This window comes from Triticum dicoccoides, chromosome 1B, assembly GCF_002162155.2.
Source record: "Triticum dicoccoides isolate Atlit2015 ecotype Zavitan chromosome 1B, WEW_v2.0, whole genome shotgun sequence".
Taxonomy (NCBI): Eukaryota; Viridiplantae; Streptophyta; class Magnoliopsida; order Poales; family Poaceae; genus Triticum; species Triticum dicoccoides.
Window position 1 is genome coordinate 27,752,187 of NC_041381.1, and position 17,248 is coordinate 27,769,434.

Here is a 17,248-nt window from a genome sequence, read left to right on the forward strand (position 1 = left end):
ACACTTAGGTTGACTTGACGAGCCTAGCATGTACAGACATGCCCTCGGAACACAAGAGACCGAAAGGTCGAACATGAGTCGTATAGTAGATACGATCAACATGAAGATGTTCACTGATGATGACTAGTCCGTCTCACGTGATGATCGGACACGGCCTAGTTGACTCGGATCATGTATCACTTAGATGACTAGAGGGATGTCTATCTGAGTTGGAGTTCATCAAATAATTTGATTATATGAACTTAATTATCCTGAACATAGTCAAAAGGTCTTTGCAAATTATGTCGTAGCTCGCGTTTTAGTTCTACTGTTTTAGATATGTTCCTAGAGAAAATTTAGTTGAAAGTTGATAGTAGCAATTATGCGGACTGGGTCCATAAACTGAGGATTGTCCTCATTGCTGCGCAGAAGGCTTATGTCCTTAATGTGCCGCTCGGTGTGTTGAACCTCAAACGTCGTCTGTGGATGTTGCGAACATCTGACATACACGTTTTGATGACTACGTGATAGTTCAGTAATGTTAAACGGTTCAGAATTGAGGCACTGAAGACGATTTTGAAACGTCACGGAACATATGAGATGTTTCGAGGGCTGAAATTGGGATTTTAGACTCGTGCCCACGTCAAGAGGTATAAGACCTCCGACGAGTTTCTTAGCCTACAAACTAAGGGAGAAAAGCTCAATCGTTGAGCTTGTACTCAGATTGTCTGGGTACAACAATCACTTGAATCGAGTGGGAATTAATCTTCCAGATGAGATAGTGATGTTTCTCCAAAGTCATTGCCACCAAGCTACTAGAGCTTCGTGATGAACTATAACATATCAGGGATAGATATGATGATCCTTGAAATATTCGCGATGTTTGACACCGCGAAAATAGAAATCAAGAAGGAGCATCAATTGTTGATGGTTAGTAAAACCACTAGTTTCAAGAAGGGCAAGGGAAACAAGGGATACTTCATGAAATGGCAAATCAGTTGCTGCTCAAGTGAAGAAACCCAAGGTTGAACCCAAACTCGAGACTAAGTGCTTCTGTAATGAGGGGAACAGTCACTGAAGCAGAACTACCCTAGATACTTGGTAGATGAGAAGGCTGGCAAGGTCGACAGAAGTATATTGGATATACATTATATTAATGTGTACTTTACTAGTACTCCTAGTAGCACCATGGTAATAGATACCGGTTCAGTTGCTAAGTGTTAGTAACTCGAAATAAAAGGCTACGGAATAAATGGAGACTAGCTAAAGGCGAGGTGACGATATGTGTTGGAAGTATTTCCATGGTTGATCTGATCAAACATCGCATGCTCCCTCTACCATCGGGATCGGTGTTAAACCTAAATAATTGTTATTTAGTGTTTGCGTTGAGCATAGACATGATTGGATTATGTCTATCGCAATACGGTTATTCATTTAAGGAGAATAATGGTTACTCTGTTTTTTTGAATAATACCTTCAATGGTCTTGCACCTAAAATGAATGGTTTATTGAATCTCGATCGTAGTGATACACATGTTCATGCCAAAAGATATAAGATAGTAATGATAGTACCACCTACTTGTGGCACTGTCATGTAAGTCATATTTGTATAAAACGCATGAAGAAGCTCCATGTTGATGGATCTTTGGACTCACTCGTTTTTTTTTAAGTTTGAGACATGTGAACCATGTCTATTGGTATGTACGCATGAAGAAACTCCATGCAGATGGATCGTTTGGACTCACTTGATTTTGAATCACTTGAGACATGCAAATCATACCACATGGGCAAGATGACTAAAAAGCCTCGTTTTCAGTAAAATGGAACAAGAGAGCAACTTGTTAGAAGTAATACATTTTGATGTGTGCAATCCAATGAGTGTTGAGGCACGCAGTGGATATCGTTATGTTCTTACTTCATAGAAGATTTGAGTAGATGCTGAGTATATTTACTCGATGAAACACAAGTCCGAATTATTGAAAGGTTCAAGTAATTTCAGAGTGAAGTTGAAGATCATTGTGACAAGAGGATAAAATGTCTATGATATGATCATAGAGATGAATATCTGAGTTACGTGTTTGGTACACAATTAAGACATTGTGGAAATTGTTTCACAACTAATACCGCCTGGAACACCATAGTGTGATGGTGTGTCCGAACATCATAGCTGCACCCTATTGGATATGGTGCATACCATGATGGCTCTTACTGAATTACCACTATCGTTTATGGGTTAGGCATTAGAGACAACCACATTCACTTTGAATAGGGTACCACGTAATTCCGTTGAGATGACACCGTATGAACTATGGTTTAGAGAAACCTAAGCTGTCGTTTCTTAAAAGTTTGGGGCTGCGACGCTTATGTGAAAAAGTTTCAGCCTGATAAGCTCGAACCCAAAGCGGATAAATGCATCTTCATAGGACACCTAAAACAGTTGGGTATACCTCCTATTTCAGATCTGGAAGCAAAAGTGATTGTTTCTAGAAACGGGTCCTTTCTCGAGAAAAAGTTTCTCTCGAAAGAATTGAGTGGGAGGATGGTGGAGACTTGATGAGGTTATTGAACCGTCACTTCAACCAGTGTGTAGCAGGGCACATGAAGTGGAAGCTGATGATAGTGATCATGAAACTTCGGATCAAGTCACTACCAAACCTCGTAGGTCGACAAGGACACGTACTGCTTCGGAGTGGTGCGGTAATCCTGTCTTGGAGGTAATGTTGCTAGACAACAATGAACCTACGAGCTGTGGAGAAGCGGTGGTGGGTCTGGATTCCGACAAATGGCTCGAAGCCATAAAATCTGAGACAGGATCCATGTATGAAAACAAAGTATAGACTTTGGAAGAGCTACTCGATGGTCGTAAGGCTGTTGAGTACAGATGGATTTTAAAAGGAATACGGACAATGATGGTAAGTGTCACCATTAAGAAAGCTCGACTTGTCGTTAAGATGTTTTCTGACAAGTTCAAGGAGTTGACTGCGATGAGACTTTCTCATTCGTAGCGATGCTAAGAGTCTGTTGGAATTATATTAGCAGTTACTGCATTATTTATGAAATCTTGCAGATAGGATGTCAAAACATTGTTTCCTCGACACTTTTCTTGAGGAAAGGTTGTATATGATACAACCAGAAGGTTTTTTCAATCCTAAAATATGCTAACAAGTATGCAAAACTCTAGCAATCCTTATAAGGACTGGAGTAAGCATCTCGGAGTTGGAATATACACTTTGATGAGATGATCAAAGATTTTGGGTTTATACAAAGTTTATTTGCATTTCCAAAGAAGTGAGTGGGAGCACTATAGAATTTCTGATGAGTATATGTTGTTGACATGTTGTTGATCAGAAATGATGTAGAATTTCTGGAAAGCATATAGGGTTATTTGAAAAGTGTTTTTCAATGGATAACCTGGAATAAGCTACTTGAACATTAAGCGTCAAGATCTATAAGGATAGATCAAAAAAACGCTTGATAATACTTTCAAATGAATACATACCGTGACAAGATTTTGAAGAAGTTCAAAATAGATCCGCAAAGAAGGAGTTCTTGACTGTGTTATAAGGTATGAGTATGGAGTAAGACTCAAGACCTGACCACGACAGAAAAGAGAGAAAGGACGAAGGCCGTCCCCTATGCTTTAGACGTAGGCTCTATAGTATGCTATGCTGTGTACCGCACCTGAAATGTGCCTTGCCATGAGTCAGTCAAGGTGTACAAGAGTGATCCAGGAATGAATCACAGGACAGCGGTCAGACTTATCCTTAGTAACTAATGGACTAAGAAAATTTCTCGATTATGGAGGTGGTAAAAGAGTTCGTCGTAAAGGGTTACGTTGATGCAAACTTTGACACTAATCCGGATGATTCTGAGTAGTAAACCGGATTCGTATAGTAGAATAGTTATTTGGAATAGCTCCAAATAGGGCGTGGTAGCTACATCTACAAGATGACATAGAGATTTGTAAAGCACATATGGATCTGAAAGGTTCAGACCTGTTGACTAATAACCTCTCTCACAAGCGAGATATGATCAAACCCCATGGGTGTTGAATTCATTACAATCCATAGTGATGTGAACTAGATTATTGACTCTAGTGCAAGTGGGAGATTGTTGGAAATATGCTCTAGAGGCAATAATAAAATGGTTATTATTATATTTCCTTGTTCATGATAATTGTCTATTGTTCATGCTATAATTGTATTAACTGGAAACTGTTATACATGTGTGAATACAGAGACCACAACATGTCCCTAGTGAGCCTCTAGTTTTTTTGCGGGTAATTGTCCCTAGTGAGCCTCTAGTTGACTAGCTCGTTGATCAATAGATGGTTATGGTTTCCTGACCATGGACATTGGATGTCATTGATAACGGGATCACATCATTCGAAGAATGATGTGATGGACAAGACCCAATCCTAAGCATAGCACAAGATCGTATAGTTCGTTTGCTAAGAGCTTTTCTAATGTGAAGTATCATTTCCTTAGACCATGAGATTGTGCAACTCCCGGATACCGTAGTAATGCTTTGGGTGTACCAAACGTCACAACGTAACTAGGTGGCTATAAAGGTGCACTACAGGTATCTCCGAAAGTGTCTGTTGGGTTGGCACGAATCGAGACTGGGATCTGTCACTCCATATGACGGAGAGGTATCTCTGGGCCCACTCGGTAATGCATCATCATAATGAGCTCAATGTGACTAACTAGTTAGTCACGGGATCACGCATTATGGAACGAGTAAAGTGACTTGCCGGTAACGAGATTGAATGAGGTATTGGGATACCGACGATCGAATCTCGGGCAAGTAACATACCAATGGACAAAGGGAATTGTATATGGGATTGATTGAATCCCCAACATCGTGGTTCATCCGATAAGATCATTGTGGAACATGTGGGAGCCAATATGGGTATCCAGATCCCTCTATTGGTTATTGGCCGGAGAGGTGCATCGGTCATGTCTGCATGGTTCCCGAACCCGTAGGGTCTACACACTTAAGGTTCGGTGACGCTAGAGTTGTTATGGGAAATAGTATGTGGTTACCGAAGGTAGTTCGGAGTCCCGGATGTGATCCCGGACGTCACGAGGAGTTCCGGAATGGTCCGGCAGTGAAGATCGATATATTGGACGAAGGGTATTGGAGTCCGGAAGTGTTCCGGGGGTACCAGGCTATGGCCAGCATGACCAAAAGGTGTTTCGGGGGTCTAGGCAAGTGTTGCAGGGCCTCATGGGCCAAAAGGGAAGGTGAAAACCAGCCCACTAAGGGGTGGTGCTCCCCCCACACCCTTTCCCACGTTAGTTGGGGAGGTGGGGCGCCCCCCACCTGGCTTGGGAGGCAATCCTCCACCTGCTTGGCTTGGGGGGCAAGTCTCCCTAGGATTTTCCCTAGGGAGATCCAATCTGCTTGGCCGCCGCCCCCTAGGGGAAACCCTAGGGAGCCTCCCCCTCTCCCCTTGCCCCTATATATAATGGAGGGGTGGGAGGGTAGTCGCACCTCTTCCCTGGCGCAGCCCTCCCCCCTCCAACACTTCCTCCTCCTCCGTAGTGCTTAGCGAAGCTCTGCCGGAGAACCACGAGCTCGATCACCACCACGCCGTCGTGTTGTTGGAGTTCTCCCTCAACTTCTCCTCTCCCCTTGCTGGATCAAGAAGGAGGAGACGTCCCCGGGTCGTACGTGTGTTGAATGCGGAGGCGCCGTCCGTTCGGCGCTAGATCGGATCTTCCACGATTTGAATCGCCGCGAGTACGACTCCATCAACCGCGTTCTTGTAACGCTTCCGCTTAGCGATCTTCAAGGGTATGCAGATGCACTCCCTCTCTCTCTTGTTGCTAGAATCTCCATAGATTGATCTTGGTGATGCATAGAAAATTTTGAATTTCTGCTACGTTCCCCAACACTTCATCTTCCATGGCCTCCCCCCTAGATGGGGAGAGTTTCTCCCTCTGGTCCTTGGCCTCCATGGTGATGATCGCCCCCTCCGGCTTCCTCCTCCATGGCCTCCGGTGATTATGGCCCCCTCTGGTAGGGTGCCGAAGAGGGCCTAGATTGGTTTTTCGTGGCTACAGAGGCTTGCGGCGGCGGAACTTCTGATCTAGGTTTCTTTTCGAGGGTTTTGGTATTTATAGAAATTTTTGGCGTCATCATGTCAAGGGGTCCATGAGGCAGCGGCAAGACATGAGCACCCTCGGGGGGGCACCCTTATGGTTGCCTCGGGGCTCTTCTGTCCCAACTCCGATGCTTCGGGGGTCTCTTTTCGTCCATAAAAAATCATCGTAAATTTTCATCCTATTCTGAGAACTTTTATTTCTGCACAAAAAACGACACCACAGTAGTTCTGCTGGAAACAGCGTCAGTCCGGGCTAGTTCTAATAAAATCATATTAAAATCATATAAAATTGTTGTAAACATGGCATGAATACTTCATAAATTACAGATACATTGGAGACGTATCAAAGATGCACCTCGAAGATTTTCGCGTGGGATATTTGGATTGGACATCGCTTCTATAAAGTTTCCTTGTCTCTTATTTCAAAGCTATTACTAAATTTTTAGAAGCATCAATTGATATTTGCAGATTCAGGTAAATAAAGTTGTGGAATATGGAATGTGTCCACCACTTAATAGTGATTCCAAAAAGACCTAGAGAGGAACAGAAAACAATTCAAATAAAAACAAATAGCTAGATTTCCCACCTTTGATTGTCTACAAAACTTTGTGGGTGTTTTGTGGAACAAACACCACAAAAATTGTGATAAGGATGAACAACATAAGAAGCACAACAAGCTTGCCTCATCAATCAAGATGATGAAAAGAAGTGAGGTCATGATAAGGGTCCATAGAAAACAAGGGTGATAATAACCATGAGAAACTAAAATAATAACAAAAAATCAGAATATGTTTTTTTCTCCCACAATGCCTTACTTAAAAGTGGTCACTCGGTTGGCAAATGTAGGTGCATAACGCATCCGGTCACTCGCTACTGTTCACTTGGGTAAATAGATTTAATGAGTACTCCCTTCATTTCAAAATAATTGAAGTTCTAGGTGTTTCCCAAGTCAAACTTCTTGTGTTTGACCAACTCTATAGAAAATGTGCTAAGATCTACAGCACCAAATACACAAAATACGGAAATATATGTCATACAGGATCTCAAGAGACTGATTTAGTGTTGTTGGTGTTAAACACAGCAGAGTACTGATTCCAAAAATTCCTAGAGAGGAAAAGAAAATTTGCTACGAATGTAGAATAAAAACCAATAGCTAGGTTTCCCACCTTTGTTTGTGTACGAAACTTTGTGAGTCCTTTGTCGAATAAAGACCACAAGAAGTGTAATAAGAATGACCAACCTATAAAGCACAACAAGCTTGGATCTCTAATCAAGACAATGAAATAAGTGATGTGATGATAAGGGTCCACTAAAAAAGAAGGATGACAATAACCATGAGAAACTGGAAAACAACAAAATAGTTCTTCAATATGGTTCTTTGAGGATCCCATGGTGCCTTATTTAAAAGTGTGCTTTTGATTGGTAGATGTAGACACATAACACATACCGATTACTTGTTACTGGTCACTTGAGTAAATAGATTTAATGAGTACTCCCTTCATTTCAAAATAATTGAAGTTCTAGGTGTTTCCCATTCAAACTTCTTAAGTTTGACCAACTCTATAGAAAAATGTGCTATGATCTACAACACCAAATACACTTAATACGAAAATATATGTCATACAAAACCTCAAGAAACTAATTTAGTATTCTAGATTCTAAACCGAGTGGAGTAGTGATTCCAAAAAGTCTTAGAATGGAAAACAAAATTTTGCTACAAATGTAGAATAAAAACCAATAGCTAGATTTACCACCTTTGATTGTGCATGAAACTTTGCGGGCTTTTTGTCGAATAAAGACCACAAGAAGTGTAATAAGAACGGCCGACCTAAGAAGCACAACAACCTTGCCTCTCTAAGCACGGTGATGAAAAGAAGTGATGTGAAGATAAGGGTCCACAGAAAAAGAAGGATGAGAATAACCATGAGAAACTGGAAAACAACAAAAAAAACTTCTTCAATATGGTTCTTTGAGGCTCCCACGATACGTTATTTAAAAGTGGTCATTGGATTGGTAGATGTAGATGCGACTACTTGTTACTGGTCACTTGAGTAAATAGATATAATGTGTACTCTCTTCATTTAAAATATATAATTGAAGTTTTAGGTGTTTCCCAAGTCAAACTTCTTAGGTTTGACCCACTCTACAGAAAAATGATAAGATCTACATCACCACATAATACAAAAATATATGCCATAAAGAATCTCAATAGAGCAGAGTAGTGACTTCGAAAAGTCCTACAGACGAAAATAATTTTGTTCTACAAATGTAGAATTAAAACAAAGAGCTAGGTTTCCCACCTTTCATTGTGTACGAAACTTAGTGGGTCCTTTGTCAAATGAAGACCACAAGAAGCATAATAAAAATGACCAACCTAAGAAGCATAACAAGCTTGCCTCTCTAATCAAGACGACGAAAAGAAGTGATGTGATGATAAGGGTCCAAGGAAAGAGAAGATGAGAATAACCATGAGAAATTATAAACCAATAAAAGGTTCTTCAATATGGTTCTTTGAGGCTCCCAGGATGCCTTACTTAAAAATGGTCATTGGATTGGCAGGTGTAGATGTATAACGCATGCCGGTTACTTGTAACTGGTCACTTAAGTAAATAGATTTAATGAGTACCCCTTTCATTTCAAAATAATTGAAGTTCTAGGTGTTTCCCAAGTCAAACGACCAACTCTATAGGAAAACGTGCTAAGATCTCCAACACCAAATACTCATAATAAGAAAATATATGCCATACTGAATCTGAAGAGACTAATTAGTGTTCTTGATGTTAAACTGAGTGGATTAATGATTCCGAAAAGTCCTACGGAAGAAAAGAAAAATTTACTATAAATGTAGAATAAAACCAATAGCTAGGTTTCCCACCTTTGATTGTGTACAAAACTCCGTGGGTCCTTTGTCAAATAAATACCATAAGACCTCTTCCAATGCAAAGGTGCTTACATGAGGTGCTAAGTGTATTAAATAGCTTAGCAACTCAACTCTCCAATGCATAGGTGCTTAACTTCTTGTTGCTAAAGTCACTCTATTTAATGATTTAGCACCTAAACTCTTCCATGCATTGGTCAGCTTCTTTCATTTAAGTGGTTTGACTAGGTTCACGTGCTTGGCATTGGTTCTTCTGGCGTCACCAAAGTACTCTCTCCTCCTTAATTGTTGTGCCATGTCATTTTCTCGCTTATGTGGCATGCTTAGCACCTATCCAGCGTGGAGCACTGGGAAGGGCATAGGAAGCATAACAAGGAGGACCAACCTTAGAAGCACAACAAGCTCACATCTCCAATCAAGACTATGAAAAGAAGTGAGGTGACGACAAGGGTCCACGGGAAAAATGTGATGAGAATAACCATGATAAACTTGAAATCAACAAGCAAAAACTCTTCAATATGGTTCTTTGAGGCTCCCGTGATGCCTTATTCAAAAGTGGCCATTGGATTGGCAGATGTAGATGCATAAAGCGCGCCGGTTACTTATTACTGGTCACTTGAGAATAGATTTAAAGAGTAGATTTGAAGGCCTCTACTTGGATTCCAGTAATCTATTTCTGAACTCCGAAGTAAGAGAAAATTATTTTGTTGGTTTATTAGAAGAAAAAAAGGATTGGATTCAAGTGTACTGGATCTGGTGCAGGCTGCTAGGTTTTGCTGTTCAAGTTCAACTGCAATTATTCTGTCTTTGTACTGTTGTCTTGGGACGATAAATTGTTGGCCTAGATGGGGTGTTAATTAGCAATGCATTTTTCTAGTTGAGGCGTTTCTGATTGACAATGCATTTGGCCTAGATGTGGTGTTAATTAGCAATGCATTTTTCTAGTTGAGGCGTTTCTGATTGACAATGCATTTTTCTAGTCGTTGGCTGTTTGTTGTGAAGATTATGGAGTGTCTCCGAGGAAGAGCAGAGCTTGACTCCATGCATCAATCTTACCTGCACTCACACTTACATCTGAACTTTCAGGCATGTCACTCAACACAGTAACCAGACAAGCACAGCAATCTCAGATGAAACTTAAAAACACCTTTTTTTTCTTATTCCATCCATCGTCGTCGCGTTAACCGAAAGAAATAACACAAAAGAAAAACATGGGAAATGCAAAGATGAGGAACAACGACTCTCGAGGATGGTTCAGTGCATCCTCAAGATGCAGCATATCAGCCTGGAACATGGGCAGGCGCCAGCAGGTCATCATCGATCAGTTGTCCTTGGTTGGGTAGGAGGCCATCTTGTTGATGCCGCAGAGGCCCTCGCCCTTGCCGGTGCCCCTGTTCATCCTGATGTACCCCTTCTCGCCCCACTTGCCACCCCACGAGTTCTTCACGATGATGTAGTCGTGCCCCTTGCCCTTGTCCGACCCGTACCCGACCGCCGCTACCCCGTGATCAAGCTGCGCGCCGCACGGACCGTCGAAAACCCCCTGGAGTTACCAGAAAAATGTTTCAGATTACAAATCATTTCAAACATACTGAGACAAAAGTTAGTCCAGTCTCCAGTTTCATCATAGACATGAAAGGATGTAAACAGAATATATGCTCAGAATTCAGAGAAAAAAATTAGTGCTTACCCCGTTGTAGAACTGGAAGTGCCTGCCGGAGGCCTCGATGGCGACGGAGACGGGCTGGTGGGCGAGTGCCTTTATCAGCGCTTCCTCGTCCTTGGCCGGCACGTCCTCGTAGCCGCTGATCGACACCGCCTCGGACTCGCTCTTCTTGCCGTCGTGTCACGCCTACTGATGCATCAGTAGCGGACTGATCGAGTGCAGTCAGTTATTCAGATATCTGAACTGCAACGTATGTGTGCGTGTGTGGGCCTTGGGCCCGTGCGTGCGTGTGGGCCGGAGGCCATGTAAGGGTTGAAGGAAATATGCCCTAGAGACAATAATAAAGTTATTATTTATTTTCTTATATCATGATAAATGTTTATTATTCATGCTAGAATTGTATTAACCGGAAACATAATACATGTGTGAATACATAGACAAACATAGTGTCACTAGTATGCCTCTACTTGACTAGCTCGTTTATCAAAGATGGTTATGTTTCCTAGCCCTGGACAAAAGAGTTGTCATTTGATTAACGGGATCACATCATTGGGAGAATGATGTGATTGACTTGACCCATTCCGTTAGCTTAGCACTTGATCGTTTAGTATGTTGCTACTGCTTTCTTCATGACTTATACATGTTCCTGTAACTATGAGATTATGTAACTCCCGTTTACCGGAGGAACACTTTGGGTGCTACCAAACGTCACAACGTAACTGGGTGATTATAAAGGAGTACTACAGGTGTCTCCAAAGGTACATGTTGGGTTGGCGTATTTCGAGATTAGGTTTTGTCACTCTGATTGTCAGAGAGGTATCTCTGGGCCCTCTCGGTAATGCACATCACTATAAGCCTTGCAAGCAATGTAGCTAATGAGTTAGTTACGGAATGATGCATTACGTAACGAGTAAAGAGACTTGCCAGTAACGAGATTGAACTAGGTATTGGATACCGACGATCGAATCTCGGGCAAGTAACATACCGATGACAAAGGGAACAACGTATGTTGTTATGCGGTTTGACCGATAAAGATCTTCGCAGAATATGTAGGAGCCAATATGAGCATCCAGGTTCCGCTATTGGTTATTGACCGAGAATAGTTCTAGGTCATGTCTACATTGTTCTCGAACCCGTAGGGTCCGCACGCTTAAGGTTTCGATGACAGTTATATTATGAGTTTATGAGTTTTGATGTACCGAAGGAGTTCGGAGTCCCGGATGAGATCGGGGACATGACGAGGAGTCTCGAAATGGTCGAGACGTAAATATCGATATATTGGACGACTATATTCGGACTTCGGAAAGGTTCCGAGTGATTCGGGTATTTTTCGGAGTACCGGAGAGTTACGGGAATTCGCCGGGGAGTATATGGGCCTTATTGGGCCATACGGGAATTGAGGAGAGAGGCCGAAAGGAAGGAGGCACGCAGCCCCCTTCTGGTCCGAATTGGACAAGGGGTGCAGCCCCTCTTTCCTTCCTCCTCTCCCCCTCTTTCCCCCTTCTCCTACTCCAACAAGGAAGGAGGGAGTCCTACTCCCGGTGGGAGTAGGACTCCCCTTGGCGCGCCCCTTCTAGGCTGGCCGCCTCCTCCCCCCTTGCTCCTTTATATACGGGGGCAAGGGGGCACCTCTAGACACAACAACAATTGATCCCTTGGATCTCTTAGCCGTGTGCGGTGCCCCCCTCCACCATAGTCCACCTCGATAATATTGTAGCGGTGCTTAGGCGAAGCCCTGCGACGGTAGAACATCAAGATCGTCACCACGCCGTCGTGCTGACGGAACTCTCCCTCGACACTCGGCTGGATCGGAGTTCGAGAGACATCATCGAGCTGAACGTGTGCTAGAACTCGGAGGTGCCGTAGGTTCGGTACTTGGATCGGTCGGATCGTGAAGACATACGACTACATCAACCGCGTTGTGCTAACGCTTCCGCTTACGGTCTACGAGGGTACGTGGACAACACTCTCCCCTCTCGTTGCTATGCCATCACCATGATCTTGCGTGTACGTAGGAATTTTTTTGAAATTACTACGTTCCCCAACAGTTGCATCCGAGCCTAGGTTTTATGCGTTGATGTTACATGCACGAGTAGAAGACAAGTGAGTTGTGGGCGATATAAGTCATACTGCTTACCAGCATGTCATACTTTGGTTCAGCGGCATTGTGAGGTGAAGCGGCCCGGACCGACATTACGCGTACGCTTACGCGAGACTGGTTTCACCGCTGTGAGCACTCGTTGCTTAAAGGTGACCGGCGGGTGTCTGACTCTCTCACTTTAGTTGAACTGAGTGTGGCTACGCCCGGTCCTTGCGAAGGTTAAAACAGCATCAACTTGATAAACTATCGTTGTGGTTTTGATGCGTAGGTAAGAACGGTTCTTGCTCAGCCCGTAGCAGCCACGTAAAATTTGCAACAACAAAGTAGAGGACGTCTAACTTGTTTTTGCAGGGCATGTTGTGATGTGATATGGTCAAGACGTGATGAGATATAAGTTGTTGTATGAGATGATCATGTTTTGTTGAAGTTATCGGCAACTGGCAGAAGCCCTATGGTTGTCTCGTTGTTGCATAAGATGCAAGTGCCAAATAATTGCTTTACTTTATCACTATGCGATAGCAATAGTTGCAAGAGCAATAGTTGGCGAGATGACCATGTGACGACACATTGATATAGATCAAGATGATGAAGATCATGGTGTCGTGCCGGTGACGATAGAGATCATGACAGTACTTTGGAGATGGAGATCAAAGGCGCAAGATGATCATGACCATATCATGTCACATATTTTGATTGCATATGATGTTTATCTGTTATACATCTTATTCTTGCTTTGATTGACGGTAGCATTTTAAGATGATCTCTCACTAATTATCAAGAAGTGTTCTGCCTAAGTATGCACCGTTGCGAAAGTTCTTCGTGCTGAGACACCACGTGATGATCGGGTGTGATAGGCTCTACGTTCAAATACAACGGGTGCAAAACAGTTGCACACGCGGAATACTCGGGTTAAACTTGACGAGCCTAGCATATACAGATATGGCCTCGGAACACGGAGACCGAAAGGTCGAGCGTGAATCATATAGTAGATATGATCAACATATTGATGTTCACCATTGAAAACTACTCCATCTCACGTGATGATCGGACATGGTTTAGTTGATTTGGATCACGTGATCACTTAGATGACTAGAGAGATGTCTGTCTAAGTGGGAGTTCTTAAGTAATATGATTAATTGAACTTTAATTTATCATGAACTTAGTCCTGGTAGTATTTTGCAAATTATGTTGTAGATCAATAGCTTGCGTTGTTGCTTTCATATGTTTATTTTGATATGTTCCTAGAGAAAATTGTATTGAAAGATGTTAGTAGCAATGATGCGGATTGGATCCATGATCTGAGGTTTATCCTCATTGCTGCAGAGAAGAATTATGTCCTTAATGAACCGCTAGGCGACAGACCTATTGCAGGAGCAGATGCAGACGTTATGAACGCTTGGCTAGCTCAATATGATGACTACTTGATAGTTTTGTGCACCATTCTTTATGGCTTAGAATCGGGACTTCAAAAATGTTTTGAACGTCATGGACCATATGAGATGTTCCAGGAATTGAAGTTAATATTTCAAGCAAATACCCGAGTTGAGAGATATGAAATCTTCGACAAGTTATATAGCTAAAAGATGGAGGAGAATCGCTCAACTAGTGAGCACGTGCTTAGATTGTCCGAGTACTACAATCGCTTGAATCAAGTGGAAGTTAATCTTCCAGATAAGATAGTGATTGACAGAATTCTCTAGTCACCATCACCAAGTTAGTAGAACTTTGTGATGAACTATAGTATGCAAGGGATGACGAAAACGATTCCCGAGCTCTTCGTGATGCTGAAATCGACGAAGGTAGAAATCAAGAAAACAGCATCAAGTGTTGATGATTGATAAGACCACTAGTTTCAAGAAAAGGGCAAAGGGAAAGAAAGGGAACTTCAAGCAGAATGACAAGCAAGTTGTCACTCCCGCGAAGAAGACCAAAGCTGGACCAAAGCCTGAAACTGAGTGTTTACACTGCAAAGGAAATGGTCACTGGAAGCGGAAATGCCCTAAATATTTATTGGATAAGAAGGATGGCAAAGTGAACAAGGGTATATTTGATATACAGGTTATTGATGTGTTCTTTACTAGTGTTTATAGTAGCCCCTGAGTATTTGATACTTGTTCGGTTGCTAAGATTAGTAACTCGAAACAGGAGTTACAGAATAAACAGAAACTAGTTGAGGGTGAAGTGACGATGTGCGTTGGAAGTGGTTCCAAGATTGATATGATCATCATCATACACTCCCTATACTTTCGGGATTAGTGTTGAACCTAAATAAATGCTATTTGGCGTTTGTGTTGAGCATGAATATGATTTGATCATGTTTATTGCAATACAGTTATTCATTTAAAATCAGAAAATAATTGTTGTTCTGTTTAAATGAATAAAACCTTTGATGGTCATACACCCAATGAAAATAGTTTGTTGGATCTCGATCGTAGTGATACACATATTCATAATATTGATGCCAAAAGATGCAAAGTTAATAATGATAGTGCAACTTATTTGTGGCACTGCCGTTTGGGTCATATCGGTGTAAAGCGCATGAAGAAACTCCATAAAGATGGATTTTCGGAATCACTTGGTTATGAATCATTTGATGCTTGCGAACCATGCCTTTTGGGCAAGATGACTAAAACTCCGTTCTCCGGAACAATGGAACAAGCTACTGACTTATTGGAAATAATACATACCGATGTATGCGATCCAATGAGTGTTGATGCTCGTGGCAAGTATCGTTATTTTCTGTCCTTCACAAGATGATTTGAGCAGATATGGGTATATCTACTTGATGAAACATAAGTCTGAAATAGTTGAAAGGTTCAAAGAATTTCAGAGTGAAGTGGAAAAATTATCGTAACAAGAAAATAAAGTTTCTGGGATCTGATCGCAGAGACGAATATTTGAGTTACGAGTTTGGTCTTCAATTAAAACAATGTGGAATAGTTTCACAAACTCATGCCACCTGGAACACCACAACGTTATGGTGTGTCCGAACATCGTAACCGCACTATATTGGATATGGTGCGATCTATGATGTATCTTACCGATTTACCACTATCGTTTTGGGGTTATGCATTAGAGACAGCTGCATTCACGTTAAAAGGGCACCATCAAAAATCCGTTGAGATGACGCCTTATGAACTGTGGTTTGGCAAGAAACCAAAGTTGTCGTTTCTTAAAGTTTGGGGCTGCAATGCTTATGTGAAAAAGTTTCAACCTGATAAGCTCGAACCCAAATCGGAGAAGTGTGTCTTCATAGAATACCCAAAGGAAACTGTTGGGTACACCTTCTATCACAGATCCGAAGGCAAAACATTCGTTGCTAAGAATGGATCCTTTCTAGAGAAGGAGTTTCTCTCGAAAGAAGTGAGTGGGAGGAAAGTAGAACTTGATGAGGTAATTGTACCTTCTCCCTTATTGGAAAGTAGTTCATCACAGAAATCAGTTCCAGTGATTGCTACACCAATTAGCGAGGAAGCTAATGATGATGATCATGAAACTTGAGATCAAGTTGCTAAAAAACCTCGTAGGTCTTCCAGAGAAAGATCCACACCAGAGTGGTACGGTAATTCTGTTCTGGAAGTCATGTTACTAGACCATGATGAACCTACGAACTATGAGGAAGCGATGATGAGCCCAGATTCCGCGAAATGGCTTGAGGCCATAAAATCTGAGATGGGATCCATGTATGAGAACAAAGTATGGACTTTGATTGACTTGCTCGATGATCAGCAAGCCATGTTAAATAAATGGATCTTCAAGAGGAAGACAGACACTGATAGTAGTGTTACTATCTACTAAGCTCAACTTGTTGTGAAAGGTTTTCGACAAGTTCAAGGTGTTGAATACGATGAGATTTTCTCACTCGTAACGATGCTTAAGTCGGTCCGAATCATGTTAGCAATTGCCACATTTTATGAAATCTGGCAAATGGATGTCAAAAACTGCATTCCTTAAATGGATATTTCTTAAAGAAGTGTTGTATATGATACAACCAGAAGGTTTTGTCAATCCAAAAGGTGCTAACAAAGTGTGCAAGCTCCAGCGATCCATCAATGGACTGGTGCAAGCATCTCGGAGTTGGAATATATGCTTTGATGAGTTGATCAAAGCATATGGTTTTATACAGACTTTTTGAGAAGCCTGTATTTACAATAAAGTGAGTGGGAGCACTACCGCCTTTCTGATAAATATATGTGAGTAACACATTGTTGATCAGAAATGATGTAGAATTTTTCTAGAAAGCATAAAGGAGTATTTGAAAGGAGTTCTTTAAAAGAAAGACCTCAGTAAAGCTACTTACGTATTGAGCATCAAGATCTATTAAGATAGATCAAGACGCTTGATAAGTTTTTCAATAAGTTCATACCTTGTCAAGATTTTGAAATAGTTCAAAATGGAACAGTCAAAGAAAGAGTTCTTGCCTGTGTTGCAAGGTATGAAGTTGAGTAAGACTCAAGACCCGACCATGGCAGAAAATAGAAAGAGAATGAAAAGTCATTCCCTATGCCTCAGTCA